The sequence below is a fragment of the Marmota flaviventris genome, chromosome 8, assembly GCF_047511675.1.
Source record: "Marmota flaviventris isolate mMarFla1 chromosome 8, mMarFla1.hap1, whole genome shotgun sequence".
Lineage (NCBI taxonomy): Eukaryota > Metazoa > Chordata > Mammalia > Rodentia > Sciuridae > Marmota > Marmota flaviventris.
Genome location: NC_092505.1, coordinates 76507443 through 76531159, shown reverse-complemented (window position 1 = coordinate 76531159; position 23717 = coordinate 76507443). Strand labels below are relative to the sequence as shown.

The 23717-nt window shown below is 36.9% G+C and overlaps 1 long non-coding RNA gene across 1 annotated transcript; it reads left to right on the top strand.

The window, feature by feature from the left end:
* Positions 1-16980: 16980 nt before the first annotated feature.
* Positions 16981-23424, top strand: LOC117794769 (uncharacterized). Its single transcript, XR_004618635.2, has 2 exons — positions 16981-17066; positions 22828-23424. It is a non-coding gene; the product is annotated as an uncharacterized lncRNA (long non-coding RNA).
* Positions 23425-23717: the final 293 nt, after the last annotated feature.

Genomic DNA, 23717 nt, shown 5'->3' with positions numbered 1-23717 from the left:
AGAGAAAACATTCTAGATATTATTTTTTTAAGTGACAGAATTGTGGCTATTGATCTGAAAATAAAGATTTCAAGCATGTGTTTCCTGTTGGAACAGCATAGTAACTTTTCAGGCTTGTCAATGGAGACAAGATTGTGAAATGACAATAGATTCCTTAGCTTGATATGGGGCTCAGGTTTGGAGTTACTGTTTATCAGTTCATGGCCTTTTAATCTGCACAGCCTGCTCCTCCTATTTGCATTCAAATGTGTTTCATGTAGGGCTTCAGTTTCAGGTGCGTGCATAGAGAGTATTAGGCACCTGCTGACCGGCCTCCTCTGGAGGTGAACTGCTCCTCTCTTCCAGCTCTCCAAGGGTTGGTTAGGGCTTTTGTCTCAGGGGGATCCTGTCTGCCAAGACAGCCTGCCTTCTGAATTGGCTCTGGACATTTTTTAACATTAGACATTACTTTCATTTGTCTTTAAAAAGCCATTCTTTATTTTTGCTCCCAAGAAACATCTCTTTCAAAATTACTTTAAAATTTAAAAAGGAACCCTTTTAGGATCTTGATGATATGGAAATAAGAATTGCTCACTTTCAGGATAGCACTTTTGTCTGCTATAACTTCTTATGTGCACCTAGGGAAAATTAAAAAATACATGGGAAAGCAAACACATATTTGGATGATGTCTTTACTCAAAATTCATGGAAGAATTTTTTAAAAATATAAAATTTTTGGGCTGGGGAGGTGGCTCAAGCAGTAGCGCGCTCACCTGGCATTCGCGGGGTGCTGGGTTCGATCCTCAGCACCACATAAAAATAAAATAAAGATGTTGTGTCCATCGAAAACTAAAAAAATAAATATTAAGAAGTCTCTCTCTCTCTCTCTCTAAAAAATAAAATAAAATTTTGATATCAACTTACAGAAAACTTTATATAATAGATTATAGCACATATATCACTTTTAGGGCCCCACAAAATTATTTTTGTAAATGATCAAATAAGTCTTTATTCTAAACCAGACTGAACAACAGACCAAATTTAATGAGTAAAAACTGTCTAATGTTTTAATGTTGTGTCATAGAGAGAGACACATATAGACAGAAATTTAATTTACCCAGATTATTAATTTCCATACACATTTCAACCATTCAGAGTCATGAGGTACACTGTGGGAGGCCATCCTCGAATGTGATTTGAATTACCTCCCTGGCAGGGTGAGAGGCGCTTAGACACAGCTGTGTTAGAGCCTTCCCCACCCTTCTCCAGGTCCAGGGCTTGTCCATGCAGAAGCGTGCCTGGCCACTGCCCTGAAGACCCAATAGTCGCCCCTGACCTTGGGATGCTGCCCCCCTTAACCTTCATTGGATGGGAATTTCCCTTGAATTTTTTGTTCCCCAATAAAAGCCCACTCCCTGGCATGTTCTCTCTCTCTTGCTAGCCTCTTCTGTAAACCTCGCCACTGCATTAGGTGGCTGGAGGCGGGAGTTAGGAGAAGCTGTCCTGGAGCTGGTATTAAAGGCAATGAGAATCTTGTCTCATTAATTTAAAACTTCCTAGCAATTACTTATGAACCGAACCTTCTTTCATGAAGCCAGCGCTGGTCGCATGGCAGAGTACACCACTTAAAAGTGCAAAAATTTGAGGCAGGTATGGTGGCGCATGCCTGTAATCCCAGTGGCTTGGGAGGATGAAGCAGGAGGATCATGAGTTCAAAGCCAGCTTCAGCAACAGCAGGTACTAAGCAACTCAGTGAGATTCTCTCTCTAAATAAAATACAAAATAGGGCTGGTATGTGGCTCAGTGGTCTAGTGCCCCTGAGTTCAATCCCCGGTAACCTTCCCTGGTCCTAAAAAAAAGTGCAAGAATTTGTTGACAAATTTCTCTTTTTATGACATTTTCTATTTCCAAAGCTGTATCAATGAATCAATTTTATTTCTCCTCTCAGATAAAGTTATGTCAAATTCATTATCAAGGGCAAGATGTCTGTTAAATTCATTTTTGCTTCTGTTTTCTCTGCCACTACCCATGTCGAGGTTTTCACATTTTCATTCCTGGATTACCACTACAGACATTTTTTAACCCAACTTTTTATTATGGAAACATTTAAACCAACACAAAAGTAGGGAGAATAGTATTCTGAACTCACTGCCACTCAATTCTTTTCTTTCATATATATTTTTTTTTCCTACAATAAGCTAAAGCTCACTCCACACATGCCAGTATGTGTTTCTAACAGGTAAATAATTTGTCCCCTGTAGTTTTAAAATTTTTCTTCCTTCAATCTACTTTCTCACCTGCCGCAGTCTGGCTGGGCACAATTCAGGAGCCACTTGTCAAAAGAAACAAACTTTATTTTTAGAACACACACACCAAACCACACAGCTCCTCAGGAAAAACCTTCAGAGCCCAACTGCCACCACCGGCTTCCCACAAACCTCTCAACCTCCCCCACTCCTCCTACTCTTGAGGCCTATTGGCTGGGTCGCGTGGGTGGGGCCAAAAAAGTCCCCCAATGAGCAGCTCCGCGGTCTGAAAGGGCGGGGAAACAGCCCAATGAGCATCACCGCAGAGGAGCCAATCAGTTGGCAGCTAAAAGTTTGCTGGGGCCGCTGTGAGCCAATCATCAGCTGGCAGCTGGAAGTTTGCTGGCAGCTGGAAGTTTGCTGTGGCCCCTTTGGGCTGTGGCTCTCAACACTCACCAATCCACACATTTTCAACCTTGGCATATTTTCAAAGAAGCCTAAAGTGGCTTTTATAAGCCCAGTATTTCTCATTTAATTAAATGCAAACTCTTGTCCTGATTTACAAAGCCATCTTTACTTTTGCTTCACCCTTACTGCTTTATTTCCATTGTTCTCCAACAGGCGATCCTGTGGGGTTCATCACTGCTTCAGCTAAGGCCCTGTTTATTCCTGTCTCTTGTCATGCCCTTGCCTCCCACAGATCCATGCATTCTAGAAAACCCTGCTTTGAAGGGTTCCTCTATGAAGCTTTCCCCAGCTCAAGCTGACTTTCTGGGATTGAAACGCAATTTCTTTTTCTTTTCTTTCTTTTTTTTTTTAAAAAATTATGATTTGTTATATATGACAGCAGAATGCATTATAATTCATGCAACACATACAGAACACAATTTTTCATATCTCTGGTTGTATATAAAGTATATTCACACCATTCATGTTTCATACATGTATTCAGGGTAATGATATCCATCTCATTCCACCATCTTTTATACCCCCATGCCCCCTCCTTTCCCCTCCCACCCCTCTGCCCTATCTAGAGTTTGTCTAATCCTCCCAGAAATGTAGTTTCTTTAACTTCAGATATGGTTTTTCCTGTCATGGCCAGTCTTAATTTTTGCAATCTGAAAAGTGGACTTTGAATCATGGTCTAGTACAACTTTCATTTTTGAATAGTACCTCTGAAGACACAGAAGATGAGTGGTACTGGATGGACTCTAGCATTGAGATTATAGGCAGAATTCTAAGATGGCCCCATGATCTCTGCCCTTAGTGTTACTCCCATGATTACTTTAGGTAATAAGGTCAACTGATATTGCAGAGGTAATCAAAATTACTAATCAGTTGACTTTAAGATAGGGAAACTAGCTGGGATTGTGGCATATGCCTGTAATCCTAGCAATTTGGGAGGCTGAGATAGGAGGATCCTGAATCCAAGGCTAGCTTCAGCAACTTAATGAAGCCCTAGCAACTTAAAGAGACCCTGCCTCAAAATTAAAAAAAAAAAAAAAAAAGATGGGATAGGGATGTAGCTTAGTGGTAAAGTGGCCCTGTGTTCAAATCTTCTAATCCTGAGAAGGAGGCAATCCACAATTACTAGCCTTCAGGATGAAGCAAGGGGACCATGAGCCATGGAATGTAGATAGTTTCTAGATATATAGAAAGGAAATAGGGTCTCAGTCCTACACCCACAAGGAACTGAATTCTGCCAAACTGAATAATATAAGCAAATTCTGCCGAAAGCCTCCAGATAAGAGCCCAGCCTGGATGACACCTTGAGTTTGGCTTTGTGATATTCCCTTGCAGAGAATCCAGACAAGCACACAGATTTCTGATCTGCTGAACTGTTGCTAACACACAAGTATCATTTTAAGCTGCTAAATTCAGAGTAATTTGTTTTGCAGCAATAGAAAATGAATACAAGAGGCAATACAGGGTTTTAGCTCGTAGTACTATTTTATGAATTGCCTTCTATTCTTATTAAGACTCTAGATCAGCAAAGTAGATTTTCCAATAAATGAGGACACTAGCCTTAGCATGCATGGCCACTGTACAGGCCAGCACAGTGCCCTTTGTCTATGATACCTCACTTTTGTCCATCAGTTTCCCATTGCAGATAGGAGTACCTCAAGGAAAGGCAAGTCTCACTTCCCTATTTACAGTGTTTTCAAAAACTGTATAAGAGGTCCCTTGAGCAAGGGAAGGGGACAGGACAGCATATTTGACCAACAATAGTATCATCTTATTATGTAGTCAGACTTGGACAATTCACCTCTCCTATAAGACTGGGGCAGATTTTGTAGGTATAGACAAAGTTTGGCAGCAGCCAACATATCAGATGATACAACTTATTTATAAAGTACATATAGAGGATCTGATCAAAAAATAGTTCCTGGAGCTGGAATTGTAGATCAGTGGTCACATGCTTGCCTAGTACTGGGTTCCATCCTCTGTACCACATAAAAATAAATAAATAAAATAAAGACATTTTGTCCATCTACAGCTAAAAATATATATTTTTTAAAAAAGATAGATACTGAGGGCATTGAGAGGAGAGCAGAAGTTACGATGTCTTCTGCAGCCCAGAATCAGACATGATAGGCAGGGGTGTTATTAATTTAATGGCATCTATTTCTTAGTCATGAAATGTAACACCAGGGGTTAGACACTCATGTGGGATGCTTATGTGTGATTCATAAAAGAATGTGTTCCTTATAAAACATATTGCTGAATGACTCACCACAGAAAGATGATGAAGATAAAGCTTCTAATTTAAAGAGTTAGGCAAGTGACCATTTAACAATCAACTTTCTGAGGTATAATTTACATTCAATAAAATGCATGCATTTTAAGTGTACAGTTCAATAAATGTATACACCCATGTAAACACCACCCCAGTCAAAACAGGACACTCTCATCCTTCCAGAAAGCTCCCTCATGCCCTTTCACAGCCAGTCTTTCCACACACTGATCAAAGCAACCGTTTATCTGCTTTCTATCACTATGGCTCGATATTGCCTCTTATAGTATTTCTATTGAATTGTACAGTATGTGCTCTTTTCTGTTAAGCTTCTTTTGCTCATTCTGATGTTTCTGAGATTCATTCTCATTGGTGTATTTGTTAGTGATGGATATTTTTATTGAGTAGTATTCTACTGTGCAAATGACAACTTGTTAGTCATGCATCTACTAGTGGATATTTGTTTCCGGTTCGGGGCTTTCATCAATGAAGTTGCTATGACCTGTCTTGATGTAGACATTGTTCTTGTTTCATTTTGGTAAACATGTAGGAGTGAATACCTAGTGGTTCATACAAGTGTATGTTTAACCTTAAAAGAAACTGTCAAACTGTTTTCCAAAGGGATTGTGCCACATTTTATTCCCAATAGCAATTCATAAGAGGTCTAACTATTCTTCATCTCTTTTACAAACTTGGTATTGACAGTCTTTAATATTACCATCTAATGAATGTGTAGCATATCTTACAGCTTTAATTTTCATTTCCCTGATGACTGATGATGTTGAGTATCTATCTTTTCTTGTGCTTATTGAACATTCATATATCTTCCTTGATTAAGTGCTGCTTCATGTCTTTTGCCTATTCAAGTATAATTAGATTGTATTATTGTTATTAAATTTCAAGAACATATATACACACACACATTTGGGATATAAGTCTATTGTCAGATATGTGCATTCCAAAAATTTCTTCCAGCCGATGGCTGAACTTTTTTTGGTGCTGGGGACCAGACCAGGGCCTCATGTATGCTAGCTAGCATTCTACCACTGAGCTGCATCCTCAGCCCTAGTTCAGATAATTTTTGTAGATATATTTTCCTGTTTTCATGCATTTCTGATACTATTTTTGGTCTACTGTGGCCATTTATTTATTTATTTTTGGTCATTGAATTTTTTAGTTCCAGAATTTCCATATAGTTATTTTTTATAGTTTAAATTCCTATGCTGAGATTTCTTGCCTTTTCTCTCAGTAAGCCAATAATTTCCTTAATTCATGGAACATATATCATTTAGTTCTTTGAGCCATATTTATAGTACCTAAAGTCCTTGATTTTTAAATACAACATCTCAGCACTGTTGAGATTGATATTTTCTCCTTAATTATGACCATATTTGCATGTTGTTCTTTTTTTCATATCTAGCAAATTTTTATATTATATTTTAGACATTGTTGATTATATATTGTGAAAATTCTAGGCTCTGGACTTTGTTATCTTCTTTTGAGAAATGTTAGCTTTTCTTGTATTAGTTCAATTACTGATTACCTTGCATTTCCATGGGTTTGTCTTTATGCTTTGCTTGGGTACATCTTCAGCAAGCTCAATATGTTCCCCAAGTCCCTCTATTTTTCCAATGTCTGTCTGCTCTGCAATCTTTTAAAGGCTTAGTTTTGGACTTTGTTAGGATGAGCCTGGAATGGACCTTACTCTGAAACATGGTCCTAATTCTTTCTGGATCTAAATTAGATGCTTAGTGTGATAATAAATTGGTAACAGAGTCTTTTTATTCTGGCTTGGCCAGAACTTCAGTGTCCACCAGCACTGTTTGATGTCTAGAATCTCCATTCTGTTCTTATCTCAATAGTAAATGTTCTCTGTAGTTACTACAAGCCACAGATAATTTTACCATAAGAATGTGCATCTTACCTTTCAGCCAAGGATTCATAAGGAATCTTCCACACCACTTTTTAAACTCCAGTTCTCCCCATCTTATGCAGCTTCTTTATCTTTTGATGCCTTACTAAATTCCAACTGCTTCAGTTCATCTGAACTCTGATCTTTGTCTCAGCTCAGCAGGACCATTGTGCTTGGTTTAGATTTCAACTTTCTATGATATATTTGGAAAATTGTATTCAGGAAGAGATCTAGGGTATCACTGGGCTATTCTTTATGATTTTCTCCTCTCTCTGAGATTACAGTGTTGAGTTTCTTATTGTCCATTGCTTAAAAACAATTGCCTCATGTAGTATTTCTGGTTTAATCATTTATGGAAGGAGAGTTAGTCCAATAACAGTTGCTCCATCACATCTGGAAGTGAAAAATTGCAAGATGTGCTCTTAAAGATTAAATTACAGGGGCTGGGGGTCTAACTCTGTGACAGGTATGTGCTTAGTGCTTAGCCTAATTCAATCTCCAGCAGGATGGGGGAAAGATTAAAATTACAAAGGAGGAGTCCCTGAACTTCCATTTAAGCTGAAAAAAGAATTTTTAATAGTCATGAGTTCCAGTCTATGGTTTCTATTCACAGGAAGTTAGTATGGTGAAACAGAATGTAGTTCCTTTTTATTTTTCTAAAAATTGTATGTAATAGCCATCTCTTTTCTCTAAGAAACAAAAAGAAGAGAGATTCAAGATGGTGGAGTCGAGGAAGGCTGCATTCCTAGCTGCTCCGCAGCTCAGGATTCAAGCAGCTGGAGCGCTGCTTCTCAGCAAGGTGGGTGAAGAAGGATTTCACGAAAATTCAATACTGGACAGTCAGAGGATCCTAGGGATTCAGAAATTTGGGTTCACTGAACAAAGAAGAAAGAGCATTGGGGCTGAACTGTTAGCAGCAGCAAAAGCAGTGTTGGTTCACCATAGAGGAGAGGGAGAATAGAGAGAGAAACATGACAGACAGATCTGGTATGGAAAACCTGAGATCAGACAGTGGCCTGAACTTGGCTGAACCAGGGGCTGACTGTGAACTGCTGATTGAAAAGTGCCCTGTTTCTCAACTGGCCACAGAGTGCTGAGACAGAGCCAGAGCCAGGAAATCACAGCAAACACTGTCACACTGTCCCAGTAAGTGCCTACCATGTGGCCTAAAGTGTACCTGTGACCCGCAGGAGTCAGGATCGGGGTGTTCCATGGAGTCGAAGAATGAGCACCGAATAAGCAAGCTAGAGTGCCGTTTAAGTCCTACAGCTCTCCTCCTTTAAAGGCAGGTAAGGGGGAGTTGATAAGCTCCTCTTGATTGGTTTTTGATGTTTCAATTATCCTATGGTAGGCGCAGACTGGATAATGGATTATGCAGTTGCTTTCAGCCAGATGGAGATTTATGCACTTTCTGAGCAACAGGAACTGTTTTATAACAGGTTGGGGCATGTTAGGATGGCTGTCCTTGTGTTTGCCCTCTTGTCAACTTTTTCTGTTCCTTCCCTACACTCTACTGCCTTGCCTTTTCTATCTCTTGCTTCCAGAATGTGCATGAAATAGACACAGAGAGAGCTGGGCACAGTGGCGCAGGCCTGTAATCCCTGCTGCTGGGGAGGCTGAGGCAGGAGGATCTAGAGTTCAAAGCCAGCCTCAGCAATGGGAGGCACTAAGCAACTCAGTGAGATCCTGACTCTAAATAAAATACAAAATAGAGCTGGGGATGTGGCTCAGGGGCAGAATGTCTCTGAGTTCAATCCCTGGTATGGTACCAAAACAAACAAACAAACAAACAACAACAACAACAAAAAACCCAAAGAAAAAGGCACAGAGAAGATTGTACCCAGGGGCATTCAAAAAAATGAAAAACGAAGGGGAACCCAACTTGCTTCTCCTTTGAGTCAGGCGATTCGCATGATCAGCAGAAGAGAGCCAGGAATCTAAACAGATGGGTGAGAATACTCTCAAGATCTAAGCTTGGGAAGGCTGGGAAGGCTGTATTGGAGGGCAGCAGGGTGTGTGGAGGATTGGCTCCCCTGTCCCATGAGTAGAATTCTTGGGAGGCTCTTGAAATCCAGACTCCTGACAGAGATTGGCAACTGCTAAACTATAGGGGTAGGTTGATCTAATCCCTCCAGATCAGACACTGGCCAACAAAGCCTCTGAAGCTAGATTAGCCCTAATCCCCAGGCCCTGGAACTCCCCTAATAGACATAGAATTCAGCATCAGCTCCTACTTGGGAATGCATTGATCTGATCTTTGCAGACAAAACTCCAACTGAAAGTACTTCCTATTCCATCCTACCTCATACTGTGAGAAGGGAAGCTAAGAATTATTTGAACAGCTTCAGGGTTAGGCCACTCTAACTGGCAATTCAGTGAGCAACACAAAAAGAGGAAGGGGTTAACAACCTCCATCCCTTGATCTTGCTCTCAGGACATAGCCCAAGAAGAAATGGAAAGGAAGACAATTGGGCATAGACAGTGACTATCATCGGCTATACCGATCACCTCAGTGGAGATGATTTTCTCATTTTTATTAAGAAAAAGCCCTACATATAACAGTGGAAGAGAAATCCATCCCAACAATGTGTAAACCTCAATACAGGTATCTAAGAAATATGAAAAAAACAGGGTAACATGATGTCTCCTATAGTTTAAAATTCACTATCACCTTACCCAAAAGATATTGCAGTGGATAAATACCAGATAAAGAATTCAAAAGAATGATTATAAAAATGATCAATGATTTCCAAAAGAACACAGGAAAATAACAGAATGAATTAAGGAAGTCAGTACAGAGTACGAATGAGAAGTTAAAAAGAGCCAAACAGAAATCTTGGAAATGAATACAATAAATCCAATATAATATTCAGTTGAAAGTCTAATAGAGTAGACAATATTGGAGACACAATCTCAGAGTTGGAAGACAAAGCGGTCAACTTTGAAAATTCAGACAATGTACTTTTTAATATTTTATTTGTTCTTTTTAGTTATACATGAGCAGTAGAATGTATTTTGAGATATTATACATAGAGTATAACTTCCCATTCTTGTGGTTGTACATGTTGTGGAGTTACACTGGTTGTGTATTCATATATGAACATAGGAAAGTTATGTTCAGTTCATTCTATTGTCTTTCCTATTTCCATCCCCCCATCCCTTCCTTTCATCCCCTTTAATTTAATCCAATTAACTCTATTCTTCCCTCCTCTGCTCTTATTATGTATTAGCATCTGCATATCAGAGAGAATATTTGGCCTTTGGGTTTTTTGGGGGATTGGCTTATTTCACTTAGCATGGTAGTCTCCATTTCTATCGATTTACCAGTAAAAACCATAATTCCATTCTTCTTTAATGTTGAGTAATATCCTACTGTGTATATTACCACATTCATCTGTTAAAGAGCACCTAGGTTAATTCCACAGCTTAACTATCATCAATTGAGCTGCTATAAACATTGATGTGGCTGTATAACTGTAGTATGCTGATTTTATGTCCTTTGGGTATAAACTGAGGAGTGGGATAACAGGGTCAAATGGTTGTTACATTCCAAGTTTTCTGAGGAATCTCCATACTGATTTCCATAGTGGTTGCATCAATTTGCAGTTCCACCCGCGATGTATGAGTGCACCTCCCCCACCCCACCCCCCTGCATCCTTGTCAATATTTATTGTTACTAGTTTTCCTGATAATGACCATTCTGATTGGAGTGAAATGAAATCTCAGTGTGGTTTTAATTTGTATTTCTCTAATTGCTAAAGATGTTAAACATTTTTCATACAGTTGTTGACTTTATTTCTTTTTCTGCAAAGTGCTGGTTAAATTCCTTTGCCCATTTATTGATTGGGTTATTTATTTTTTTTGTTGTTGTTGTTTTGTTTTTGGTGTTGTTTGAGTTCTTTATATATCTTGGAGATTAATGCTCTATCTGAGGTGCACACAGTGGCAAAGATTTTCTCCCATTCTGTAGGCTCTTTCTTTATGTTCTTGATTATTTCCTTTGCTGTGAAGAAGATTTTTAGTTTGATACCATCCCATTTATTGATTCTTTATTTTACTTCTTTTACTTTAGAAGTCTTATTGATGAATTCAATTCCTAAGCTGACATGATGGAGAGTTGGGACTACTTTTAATTCAGACAATATTAAAGGAAAAAAAGTAACCATGATAGGAATATACAAGAACTCTGGGTCAACATTGAGAGACCACATTTAAGAATCACTGGAAATGAGGAGTGTTATGAGATGCAGGCTTATGGAGTGGATAACCCCTTCGGGGAAATAATAACAAAAATTTGAAACTTCAAGAATGAGATGGACATCTAGATACAGGAAGCATTCAGAACCTCAGATAGACAAGGTCAAAAAAGAACCTTTTCATGACACATTATAATTAAAATGCCTAACATACAGAACAGGAAGAATTTCTGAAAGAAAATAAGTGTCAATCAAGATTACTATCTACAAAACAGATATTTAAAAGTCTAAAAGGATATTAAAACCTTCCAAGACAAGCAGAAATTAAAAGAATGAGCGACTATTAAGCCAGCACTATAGAACTTAAAGAAATGTTTGACTCAGAGGAAATAAAAACAACAACAACAAAACCCCAGTGCTTACATGTGAACAATTCTCACTGGAAGAGTAGCTAAGCAAATGAGAAACAGGACCAAATTAAACATTATAAATAAATCAAAATGGCAGGAATTAATAAACCTCTCTCTCAGTAACATTGAATGTAAATGTTTTCAACTCACCAATTGAAAGACACAGGCTAGAAGATTGGGTTAAAAAACTAGACCCAACTATATATTGTTTGCAAAAGATGTATCTTACAGACAAAAACAATCACAGGCTAAAAGGATGGAGATTAATATACCATGTAAATGGAGTCCCCAAACAAGCAGGAGTAGCTACTCTCATTATGACAAAGATTACTTCAAACTGAAATTAATGAGAAGAGACAAAGCATGTCTCTTCATAAAGTGAATGATCCAAAAAGAATATATAACAATGATAAATATTTTTCCCTAAATGTGGGTGAGGCTAGTTACATAAAAAAAGACACTACCTTAAGGAAGCCACAGATAGACCCTGGTGATTTCAATGTCCTTCCCTCACCATTAGTTGGATCATACAGATATAAACTCAGGAAAGACTCTTTGGACCTGAAAAATATTATAAATCAAATGAACTCAAAAGATATTTATAGAATGGATAGTTCATCCAACAAAAGTTGAATACATTTTCTTCTCAACAGCTAATGGAATTTTCTTCAAAATAGAACATACTTTAGGTTACAAAGCAACTCTTAGCAAATACAAAAAAGTAATATAATTCCTTGCATCTTATTTGACCATAATGGAATGAAAATAGAAATCAACACAATAAAAACCTTCAGAAACTATGTAAACACATGGACATGGAAAAATACACTTTTGAATGATGAATGGGTGATAGAAAAAAATCAAGGGAGAAATTTAAAAGTTCTTAGACTCAAATAAGAATAGTGATACAGCATACCAGAACCTCTGGGACACTATAAAGGCAGTTTTAATAGGAAATTTTATGGCTATAAGTGCTTACATAAGAAAATCAGAGAGAATCCATATAAACAATCTACTGATGCATATCAAGCCACTTGAAAAAGAAGAGCAATCAATTCCACAACTAGTAGAAGGAAGGAAGCAATTAAGATCAGAGCCCAAATCAATGAACTTGAGAGTAAAACAAACAATACAAAAATCAATGAAGCAAAGTGTTGGTTCTTTGAAAAGATGAAAGATGAACAAGGTTGATAAATGCTTAGCCAAAGTAACAATAACAACAACAAAGAGAGAGAGAGAAAGAGAGAGAGAGAGAGAGAGAGAGAGAGAGAGAGAGAGAGAGAGAGAAGACCCAAATTAATAAAATTAGAGACGAAAAAGGAGAAATCACTACAGGCCTCACAGAAATAAAGCAGATCATTAAGAACTATTTTGAAAACTTACACTCCAATAAATTGGAAAACCTAGAAAAAATGGGTATGTCTCTAGACACAATCTGCCAAAATTGAATTAAGAAGACATAGAAAACCTAGGCATACCAATAAGTTGTAATGAGATAGAAGTAGTAATAGAAAATCTTCCAAAAAAGAAAAGGCCAAGACTAGATGGATTCTCAGCTAAATTCTATTACAACTTTAAAGAAGAAGTAAATTATTTCATAAAATATAGAGGAATGGAACATTTCAGAATTTATTCTATGAAGCCATATCACACTCATACCAAAACCAGATAAGGACACATCAAAGAAAGAAAATTACAGATGAATATCCCTGATGAACATAAATCCAAAAATACTTAATAAAATATTAGCAAGCCATGTTCAACAACATATTTAAAAGATTATAGGCCACAACCAAGTTGGTTTTATTCCAGAGGTGCAAGGATGGTTTAATATACACAAATCAATAAATGTAATTTGTCACAAAAATAGAATTAAGGACAAAAATCACAGACATTTCAATAGGTGCAGAGAAGGCCTTTGACAAAATTCAGCATTCATTCATGATAGAAAAACACTGAAGAAACATGGGATAGATGAAACTTGCCTCAGGCTGGGTTTGTAGCTCAGTGGTCAGGCACTTGCCTAGCATGTGTGAGACACTGGATTGATCCTCAGTATCACATAATAATAAATAACTGAAATAAAGTTACTGTGTCCATATACAAATAAAAAAAGTTAAAAAAAGAAACATGCCTCAACTTCATAAAGATTATACATGAAAAACCCAAAATCAAACCCATAGTAATTGGTGAAAAACTAAAAGCATTTCCTTTAAAATCTGGTAAAATAAAAGGATGTCTACTCTTACCACTCCTAACACATTCTTAGAAATTCTAGCCAAAGCAATTAGGCAAGAGAAGGATATAAAAGGGATAAAATTGGAAAAGAAGACATCAAATCATCACTGTTTGCAGATGATATGATTCTGAATTTACAAGATCCAAAAAACTCCACTAAAACACTGTTAGAACTAATAAACAAATTCAGCAAAGTAGAAGGTTACAAAATCAACATGAAAAACCAATAGCTTTCTTATATGCTAGTAATGAATCTTCTGAAAAAGAAATCAGGAAAACAATTACATTCACAGTAACAAAAATATTTAATAATAATAAAAAATACCTAGGAATAAATACAGCCAAGAAGGTGAAAAACCTCTACAATGAAAACTATTGAGCCAGGTGTAGTGGTGCATGCCTGTAATCCCAGCAGTTCAGAAGGCTGAGGCAGGAAGATTGTGGGTTCAAAACTAGCCTCAGCAACTTAGCAAGACCTTAAGCAACTCAGTGAGACCCTACAAAAAAGAGCTGAGGATTGGCTCAGTGGTTCAGTGCCCCCGAGTTGAATCCCTGGTATCAAACAAACAAACAAAAACCAAAAAAAAAAAAAAAAAAAAAAAAAAAAGCTATAGAAAATTGAAGAAAGAACTTTAACAAGACCTCAGAAGATGGAAAGACTGCCTATGTTCATGGATAGGCAGAATTAATGCTAAAATGGCCATAGTACCAAAACAAATATACAGATTCAATGCAATACTCATCAAAATTCTAGTGACATTCTTTACAGAACTAGCAAAAAGAATCCTAAACTTCATTTGGATTTATAAAAGACCTAGAATAGACAAAGGTATTCTAAGCCAGAAAAGCAATGCTGAAGACATCACAATACCTGCCTTCAAATTATACTATATAGCTACTTCATGATACTGGTATAAAAACAGACATGTAGACCAATGGTATAGATTAGAAGGCAGAGACAAATCCATACATCCTCAGTCATCTGATCCTTGACAAAGGTGCCAAAAACATACTTTGGAGAAAAGTCAGACTTTTAAACAAATGGTATTGGGACAACTGGTTATCCTACATAGAAGAATGAAACTATACCCTTATCTCTCACTTGGCACAAAAGACAATTGAAACCATGCCAGTACCATGAAGTAGCTATGCAGTCAATTAAAACTGGATCAAAGGACTTAGGATTAGACCAGAAACCATGAGGCTCCTAGAAGGAAATGTAGGGTCAACACTCCAACTTTTAGACACAGGCAATGAGTTTCTCAATAGGACCCCTATAAAGCCCAGAAAATAATAGAAAGAGTTAATAAACAGGAAGGCATCAAATTAAAAAGCTCTGCACATCAAACAGTGAGGAATGTGAAGAGAGAAGCTACAGAATGGGAGCAAATCTTTGCTAGTTACCCTTCTGATAAAGGATTAATATATAGAACACATAAAGAACCCCCAAAATTTAACTCAAAATGCCAAATAACCCTATTAATAATTGGGCAAAAGAATTAAACAGACACTTCTCAAATGAAGAAGTACAAATGGCCAACAAATATATGAAAAAGTGTTCAACATCAGGAGCTGGGAGTGTGGCTCAGTGGTAGAGCACTTGCCTAGCATGTGTAAGGCACTGGGTTTGATTCTCAGTACCACATACAAATAAATAAAATAAAGGTACGTGGACAACTAAAAATATTTTTTAAAAATGTTAAACATAATTAGCAATTAGGAAAATGAAAATCAAAGCTACACTGAGATTTCACCTCTCACCAATCAGAATGGCAGTCATCAAAAAAACAAAAAAAATAAATGCTAGAGAGAAAGGAACACTTTTACACAGTTGATGGGACTGTAAATTAATACAACCACTATGGAAATCAATATGGAGGTTCCTCAAAAGACTGGGCATGGAACCACCATATGACCCAGCTATACTACTCCTTAGTATTTATCCTTAAGAATGAAAGTCATCATATTATAGTGACGCATGCATACACATGTTTATAGCAACACAATTCACAATAGCCAAACTATGGAATCAACCTAGGTGTCCATCAACAGATGAATGGTAAAGAAAATAAATGCAAGATATATACACAGTGAAGTTTTATTCAGGCATAAATAAAAATAAAATTATGTCATTTGCAGAAAAATGGATGGAACTAGAGACCATTATGTTAAGTGAAATTAACCAAACTCAGTTCAAGGGTTGTTATGCTTTATATGTGGAAGCTAGAGAAGAAAAAGTAAAAGAAAGGTGCAGAGGGGTGGGGAATCTCATGAAAATCAAAAGAAGATCAGTAGAGGAAAGAGACCAGTGACCAGCGGTTGGGAAATAGAGAGGGAGTGGGGAAGGGCTGGGGAGTGATACTGACCAAATTACATTGTTATATTGTGTGCATGTACAAATAGTAACTACAAATACCATCATTATGAATAACTGTAATGCACCAATAAAAAACCTGTGTAGAGAAAATAAAAAAAGAAAAAGGAGGTTTGTAAAAATAATGGCAGTAGTAATAACTTAATGTTCCAGTGCTCTCCTTAAATTTTATTTGTATTAACCAATTTATTCTTTTTAATAACCTAGTTAATTACTAATTAATTCATAGTTACCAGTTAGTACCTGAAGATTGATTACTAATCAATAATCCTATTTACAGATGTGAAAATTGAGGAACATAAAGGCTAAATAATTTTCCTGAAGTGACCTATCTGGTACAGGTAGGTATGGGAAGACTATGGTAAAACCTTTGTCAGTTTACATTGTAGAAATGCTACAGAGCAGGGCTGAGATTATGGCTCAGTGGTTACAGCCACAGCATGCATGAGGCACTGAGTTTGATCCTCAGCACCACATAAAAATAGATAAATAAAATAGAAGTATTGTGTCCATTTATAACTAAAAAAATTGGGGGGGAAAAGAAATGCTATATAGCATAAAAGGTCTTAGAGAAAAACAGGAAATATGTGAATTATGGGCAGGCATATTTGCGAGGCACTCACAAGCTCATGAATTTGAATGTATGCATGATTATGTGAGAGCAACTGATTCAGGGTTTTCTCAAATGTTCTTTGCCTTGAATTCAACCTTTCCACCTTCAACTAGAATTTAGCCTCAGTATCCAGCCTCAGGGAAGTTTGTTATATGTTTTCAAAAAATGCCCTTCTCTCTTTTGTTCCTATCACAATTGTAATTAAATTAATATAAATGTTTACTGGTAGATTTGTGAGGCACTCACTTTGTTGTCTTTTCTTGTAGACTTAGGTTCCATGGATTCTGTTTCCCACCATGTATCCAGCACCTAGCATGGTTTCCAGCACGGAGCATGCACTTAGCAAGTATTTGCCCAACATTAAGTAGGTTTCCCTTCTCAGATTCCTATAAACTTGATCACAGAGCATTCCGTATATATATTTGCCTTTTCATCCTATTAAAAAATTTGTACAGTAAAATATACCCATTTTGGTGTACAGGTTTATGAGTTATAACAAAAGTAGAAAATTATAAAATCACTATCACAATCAAGATATAGAATAGTTCATCTCTTTACCCAAAATTCCCTCTTGCTAAAGCTTTGGAGTCAAATTTTACCCCCAAACTCAATATTTGGCAACCACTGAGAATTTTTTATTTTACATTACCCTGAACTCTTTTTTCCGTTTCTATCCTGCTTTGTCTATTTTTCAACTGTCTTACTGCTTAGCAGTATTCCTGAATACTGTATCCGAGAAGTGAAACAGAATTTAGACGGTTGCCTTACTTATTTGTGCACCACATAGAATCATTTGAGCAAGTAATATGAATACTTGGAAGAATGAGATGAGGATCATAAGGTCACCTAGGTTTTTGTTCAAAGCCTACTATCTCTCCACTTTTAAGAGCTCAGATCTGTATGCATCACTATTTCACTACCCTTGTTTAATTCATGCTTCATGATCTTGTCCAGTACCCTGCAATGGACTTCATACTGTTTTCCATGTATCTAATTTTTCTTTTCTTATATTCAATCTCTACATTTCACCCAGAGTGAAGTTTCTAAAATTGTGAGGCTTTTTAAAGTTCTCCATTGAGATTTAGCATCTTAACATATAGTTCACAGCTCTTCATGAGGCCCCTTCTTTCTTCTCCAGACCTATTTTTATTGGATCATGGCCTTTGCACTCTATAATACTGTTCTGGCAGTCCAGAGTTATTTGATAATTTCCAATAGTGCCTGAGTGCCTTTGTTCATGCTGCCCTGAAAGTCTTCCCTTTCTTTATCTGCCAATGCACCTGCACATTATTGAAGATGAATACTTAACTGTTATCTCCCGCTTTCTGACAATTCCCTCTTTTGTCTCCAAACTTACCTGCCCACCCACCTGCCATAGCACCTATAATTCCTTACAACATACGATGCTCATGTATTGATTTCCTAATTAATAGAAACAAAGCCCTTTGTGGTAAGTTTATTACACATCTTTGAATCTCCAGTGTAGGTTCTCAATAAATATTTGCTGAATGCATCAGTGAACAAAGTTTTTAACTGTATTGTTAGCTGAGCACTTGAATAATTTTCATTAATCTGTTTAATATGTATTTTTTGGTGTTTAAGAAACTTTTTTGATCAAGTACTTTCTTTTTTCACGAGAAGCTAAAGATCCTATTTTGAAGTTCTCTCCAGTCTTCTATTAGACAGGGTGCATCGATGTGTGACCTTGTCAGTTGGCAGTATTTCAACTGGGCTTACCCATAGCTGTCTGCTTGCGTATAGAAACTCAGTTTGCAACTGTGGAAATGAAAAAGGGAAAAACAGGGGATGTCGAAAGGGGATGAATTTCCCATTAGGGCTCACTGGCTTTGAACTTCCTCTCCATTTTGAGGCTTAGAGTAAAGTCAGTGTTATCACTGTGTCCTCAGGTCTGCACTGGTTACAAGTCACATTGTTGTTTACCCCTTTATCTATGGTGTTGTTTTCATTGCCATATTGACTTTATGGACTTTCACCCTGGGGATCTTAGTCTTAAAGTGTTTGGCTTCAAGATATTTGCCATGGAAGTGGGAATTTAGTCCTCTCTTGTAAAAGATATTAAACCCCTAAAAAAATTCTAACTAATCATGTCATTCCATTGTCAAACAAAACAAAAACAAAAAGACCTAAGTACTGACAAAGGAAAAAGCTACCTTATTTGTGACTAGCTAGCACCTGACCTTAATTTGGGTCAAATGAGGTGAAGATATAGACATGCTTCTCCTTCTCCCACCTGCCCAGAAAGTTTTACTCAGGTTTTAGGTCAAGGACTCATTTGGGTAGAACCTAAAGTTCAGACATAACCTCTCTTGTCTGCAAAATGACTATGGTGTTGAAGCTATTGGAGCCAGACACAGAAGAGTAAAAATTTCATGGTTTTTGGACTTTGAGCATGTCATTCATTCTGCCTGGACTTTGTGTTCTCATTTGTGAAGTGTTACCACCTATAATTTATGTGTATTGAATGATAACAAATGTAAAATATCTGGTGTACAAGAGAGACAAAGTTGTGTGCTTCTGCTGTGGGTAAGTGGAATTTTTATAATGCTATTAAAATTGCTCTCCATTGCTGATTGCAGTCTTCTAAAGTAGGATGGACAAGATACTAGATTTAATAGAGGACTCTGAGAGGGAAAAATGAATCTAATTTGGAAAAGCTGGCAAAAGTGGTTAAAAGACAACAACATGGAACAACTCTTTTCACAGAGAATATCCTGTATGTCTATACTCCAGTGAAGGCAGGTGTTGGCAACAACCAACTTATTTTTCATTGTCCTTAAAAGCTCAGGCCTAGCCAGGCCTGGTGGAGCATGCCTGTAATCCCAGAGGCTCGGGAGGCTGAGGAAGGAGGATTGCAAGTTCAAAAGTCAGTCGCAGCAGCAAATTAGTGAGGCCCTAAGCAACTCAGTGAGACTCTGTTTCTAAAAAAAATACAAAAAAGGTCTGGGGATGAGGCTCAATAGTTCAGTGCCCCTGGGTTCAATTCCTGGTACCAAAACCAAAACAAACAAACAAACAAACAAACAAAAACCCCTCAGGCCTTTTTGCATCTCTCAAAAGGATAAATTCTTTAAAACATGCAGACATAACTTGTTGTGTTTTGTGCAAATTAATTTTTCATAAACACATTTTGTTTTATTGTTTTCACATGACTCCCTGCAGTTCATATTATAGCACTTTTTCCCAAGCCTAATTTTTTACCTTTCCTGTCTGCCCCTCAATCTTGTCTACAACTCCATCTGTGCTTCCCTTGCTATACCCGACCCCAACCTCCCACCCTATGCATACATTATTGTAGAGGTATCCAGAGTTGATAACGTCTCACCATAATAATAAAAATAACTTTAATATAAACCTCTTTATAAACTGATTTCGTAGTCATGATTTAGTTTACTCCTCCTAATAACCCTGTGTGATAGATATCTCACTTCTGAGAATGAAGAAATGAAAGTTGAGAGGGGTGGCAAAGCAAATAATATTAGATCATGGCATGGCTCATCTTATTTTTATTTTGTTTTGTTTTATTTTGGTATTGGGGTTTGAACCCAGGAGCACGTAACCACTTATCACATTCCCAGCCCTTTATATACTTTTTATTTTGAGACAGGGTCTCACTGATTTGCTTAGAGCTTTGCTAAATTGCTGAGGCTGGCTTTGAACTCACCCATCCTCCTGCCTCAGCCTCCCAAGCCACTGGGATCACCACAATGCCCGGCCTCATCTTAGTTTTTATTAATCATCTGCTTTATTTATTTTAGAATATTTTCTCCTTTACAGAGAAAAATTCCATATTGACCAATGGGTCTTGCAATCTGCATTTTAAAAGTCTTGATTCTAAGCACTGTGTTAATTAGGATAGTACTTTATGGAGATTCTTGTGTGTATGTCTATGTTAGGATGGTCAGAAAAGGGAAATTGTTTTTGTAGTTAAGAAACTGCTTAGTATCAAAAAAAAAAAAAAAAAAGAAAGGAGAAGGAAATATATGTTTTTAATACAAAAAGAGAGAACATTTGAGTTACTAAAATAAAACATAATTTGAATAATTATGAGTCAATAATCCATAGGAGTCTATAATCTTGCTCCTGAGATCCCCTGAAGGCTATTCTAGAACCTTGCTCAGCAACTAGTAGAAAAAAGAAACAAATACTATTTTGTCAGTTCCCTGTTGTGGTTGTGAGACACATTTTATGTAATAAAGTGCTATTTAAAGTATGAGCTGCAATTTTATACAGCTGACTTTACTTAATTCTAAAGAAAAAAACATTGAACACTTGGTGGAAACTTATGGTGCTGTAGTTTTTACTCCACAAGTTATTTAAACCTCACAGTGCTTCCAAGAAATTGGTTAATATTTTTCTTTTTGTTACAAAAGGAGTCCAAATATAAATAATAACAAACATAATAATACTGTATTTATAGTTTTTCTCTGTATGTGTGTGTGTGTGTGTGTGTGTGTGTGTATATATATATATATATATATATATATATATATTTTACACTTGAAACTCAGTTTTAATATTAACAGAATTGAGTTGGAGTGCCTATTAGACTAGCAACTTAGGAGGCTGAGGCAGGAAGATTGCCATCCTCAAAGCCATCCTCAGCAACTTAGTGAGGCCCTAAGCAACTTAGGGAGATCCTGTGTCAAAGTAAAAAATAGAAAAAGCTCAGGAGATAGCTCAATGTCCTTGAGTTCAATCCCTGGTACAAAAGAATTGAGTTGGAGTGGAAACAAAGGAAAAGGCATACTCTGTAGTGCTATAATGCTTTATGATTATTTTGAGTTAAGTTAAACTCTCATTTGGATTGGTGACTGAATGACAGGTACTCTTTTATCTGAAGAACAAGAAACTACAGTTGCCAGTGCAGAGCTACGAAAACTAGCCATTAACACATTGTCTTTCCACTCTTTTATCTCTGTTTGACATATTTATACCTTTCTCACAGGTGCATACACACTATATAACCATTGTCAACTCTAAAGTGACATTTTCTTTTTGACAAACACATCTAAACTCACATATCCAAATGCAGCCTGTGCTCTTCAAAATGCAAGCACATTTCAATATCATTGTATTTTCCAAGCTTTGAGAATTTTGTTTTTTGAGGGGAGCTTTTTGGTTTTTAATATTTTTATGATTGTTGACTTTTGCTCCTATTTGATTTTTGGAAACAGCTGAATGTCATTTGAAGCCAAGAGTAGATGACCGCCAGTGAGTAACATCCATTGTGGTAGAACATGATCTGAATGCATGACCAATCTTGCCTGAGCAGCTCCCATTTCTTGTTGTTCTAATCCTTTTTATAAAGAGCTGTCAGAATCAACTTTTTAAAACTGAGCTCCAGTGAAGATATTTTCCAATCTCAATGCTTCTTCTTTGCAGAGTAGAAATGTCAAGGTCCTTCCTGATTGAGCTCAACCTCTCTTAAAAGACTTACTTTACATGATACTGCCACTAACTCTGGTTACCTGTGCTGAACTACCTGACTTTCAAAACTTTCCAACTCTGTGCCTTCATCTAGGCTGTTCCTCATGGGAATAGCCTCTTTTGAATTCTTACCAATTTTTATGTAGTATTCTTTTATTCCAGAAAAATTTTAATGTGGTCTTCTTCATTCCTGCTGAATTTCTATTTGTCTTGAGGATGCCCTGGGTGCCGGTTCTCATATCTTCCCAATTATAAATTACTTGTTCTGAGGTTTCAGAGTATTCTGTGTTGCCTTCAATCTTGTAGTATTGCTACTAGATTCTAAGTGTTTGGTTATATTCCTTGGTTTCATAGGATTAGAATTTAGCAATGACTTGTACATCATGCATTTGGGATTGTTTTTAGTACTAATCCTGAAGACAATTTCAAAGGGACTTACAAAGGTATTTTGAGTAATGGGTATAGCTTTCCAAGGATATTTTTAAGATAATGCTCATTGGTGTTTACATGATATATTCAAGTTTTTTTTCTTTTTCTGATTTCATCACTTTGTTGTCTACTTGTTATATGACTTTGAAAATTCTCCTATAAAGGACAGGTTATATATTCATCATGCTTCAATCTGGATGCCGAAGTGATGCTATGTGATGTTTCTGCCTCTTTTTCTTGATGCACAGGAGGCCATCTACCATGGAGTGAAGAAGCTCAAGTAACCTGTGAAAAGGACCATGTAAAGAGAAATCAAGACACTTGGTCTGCAGTCCTGGCTGTGGACCAAGTGCTGCCCATGCATGTGAGCCATTTTAAAAGTGGATTCTCCATCTCCTATTTAATGCACCATGGAGCAGAGATGAGCTGTTCCCAACTGGCTTCCAAAATTATACATTTTTGAGCACAAGTGATTTTTTTTTTGTTTTAAGGCACTAAACTGTGGAGTGGTGTCATGAAGCATTAGATAACCAATCCATTTTGTTTATAGATCATAGATCACAAAATTTTGAACTTTAAATCTTATACATTATATTATTATCCTTGTTTCAGAGATGAGAAATGAATAATTCAGAGTTCAAGTAGATTTAAGATATGCTACTTCTGTGTTTATCTAGCTGGAGGAAATAGTTGGAAGGAAAGACCCCTGGATTTGAAATGACAAGATATGGGCTTGAGGTTTACTTCTGCTACTTACTAGCTTAGGTGAACTTGGGCAAGAGTCTTAATTTCTCTGAACCCAGTTTATTTTCCTTTTAAATGGTAATAAAAATAACAGACCTATATCAACTTTCTCTCCCTCTTATTTACTCAATTTAACAATGGTTTATAAATTAACTGATATACTGTGTAAGCAAAGAACACATAAGGATATATTTGTGTTTTTGTGAAGTTTGTAGTTTGTCAGGGAGCCAGTGACATATTAAAATTATTACAATACAGTTCAGTAAGTGCTATTATAGAAAATAAATACAAGGTTAAGTTTTGATAAGAGGAGAGAGCCATCAATTCTGCCTTAGGGTGGTGAGGGTTAGTTCCATAGAATAAGAGACCATAGATCTGCTTCTCAAAAGATGAA